The sequence below is a fragment of the Dipodomys ordii genome, unplaced genomic scaffold (assembly GCF_000151885.1).
Source record: "Dipodomys ordii isolate 6190 unplaced genomic scaffold, Dord_2.0 Scaffold294, whole genome shotgun sequence".
NCBI lineage: Eukaryota > Metazoa > Chordata > Mammalia > Rodentia > Heteromyidae > Dipodomys > Dipodomys ordii.
This window is the reverse complement of record NW_012267510.1, coordinates 17833-19470: the sequence shown is the minus strand read 5'-3', so window position 1 is coordinate 19470 and position 1638 is coordinate 17833. Positions and strand designations below refer to the sequence as shown.

The window sequence follows — 1638 nt, the reverse complement described above, 5'->3', positions numbered from 1 at the left end:
ATACCTGTTTTTGTGTGCAAAAATCTGTACAAGTGGGTAGACATGCATACAAGCATGCATGCAGGTATGTGCACGTGGGATGTGCTCAGTATGAATGACTGTGAACATGAGTGTGTGAATGTGCTTGTGTATATGGATGTACACATGCACGCATGTATTTGTATGTGCGTGTAGGTTCATTTAGAAACTCCAACCTAAAATGTCCTCCACAGACCTTCCTCTTTCTACTGAAGGACAACAGTGAAGTGGCAGAGTCAGGACTCACAGCAGCAGTCTATGGCCTTAACCACTACCCTAGCATTCCAGGTGGATTCTGTAGCAATTGATGTGGCCGCACTAGAGAAATGAGATAAGTAAGAAAGAGCATCTTTGGGATGGGCAGGGGAAGTCCCCAGCTGCCTCCACAGAATCCTGGAATTTTCTGTTGGTCTAGTTCTGGTAGGATAGAAGACAGGACATGCAGTTTTTCATCAAGGGTAGTACAAAAGAAAGTCATCGGGACAGGGGAGAAGTGAAAGGATATGACAAGAGATGAATAAAAAACTGAGTTCCGGGCTGGGAAGGAGGCTCAGTGGTAGAGCGCTTGCCTTGCATGCAGGGTTCGATTCCTCAGCACCACATAAGAAAAAGAAAAAAGCTGGAAGTGGCGCTGTGGCTCAAGTGGTAGAGCGCTAGCCTTGAGCTGAAGAGCTGAGGGACAGCGCCCAGGCCCAGAGTTCAGGCTCCACAACCGGACCCAAAAAAAAAAAAAAAAGTTAAGGGATAGCATCCAGGCCAATTTCAAGCTACAGTACTAGGACAAAAACAACAAAAACAAAATGAGCACTTTGGAAGTGGAGTTGTGGCTTAAGTGGTAGAATGCCTGCCTTGAGTGGAAAAAGGTAACTGAAAGCATGAATTTAAACCCTGGTACCAGCACAAAACACCTGGGGTTGAGTGGGACTAAATTCCTGATTGTAGACATTAGAGGGAGCTGGAAAAACAAAGTAGGCCCCAGTTTTGCAGGAAGCAGAGATAAGAAGATCACGGACTGAAGCCAGCCTGGGCAAAAACAGTGAGACCATATCTCAAAAAACAAGCTGGGGCTAATAATGAGGAAGGTATATGTAGAAGGATCTCAGTCTAAGGCTGACCCAAGACAAAAAATACAAAACCTTATCTGAAACTAAAGCAAAAAGGCTTAGGATGTGGATTATGTGGTAAAGCACTTGCCTAGCAAGCACCAAGCTGAGTACAAATCCCAGTACTGAAAGAAAAAACAAAAATGAATAGGAAAAGGTACCTCTCCATGTTCTGATTCCAGCCACCCACCTTCCCCTACAAGAACTTTCCTCCCTCTTCCCCTTTGCCCACTCTCAAACCAAGTACTCACTGGATGCCGGATATCAGTGATGAGCAGGACAATGTCAGACATCTCTAACACCCGCCACAGCTGCCTCCATGTCTAAAAAGACAAGACCAATGGAAGAGAACCTAACCCAGAGTCCTGTCCAAACTGACCCCACACCAATTTTTCCAGGGTCATAATGCCCCAACTGCTGGACCCCACTCCACTGTCACCTCCAGGTTGTGTTCAAAGTAGCTGAGCTTCTCAGAAGTGTAAGCTCCATGTATCTTCCCAAGATATTCCTGGAAGCT

At 45.8% G+C, this 1638-nt stretch overlaps 1 protein-coding gene across 1 annotated transcript in view; it reads right to left on the bottom strand.

The window, feature by feature from the left end:
* LOC106001399 (guanine nucleotide-binding protein-like 1) overlaps positions 1-1638 on the bottom strand; it is a 12313-nt gene that overhangs the window by 8425 nt on the left and 2250 nt on the right. The gene's annotated exons all lie outside the window — the stretch shown is intronic.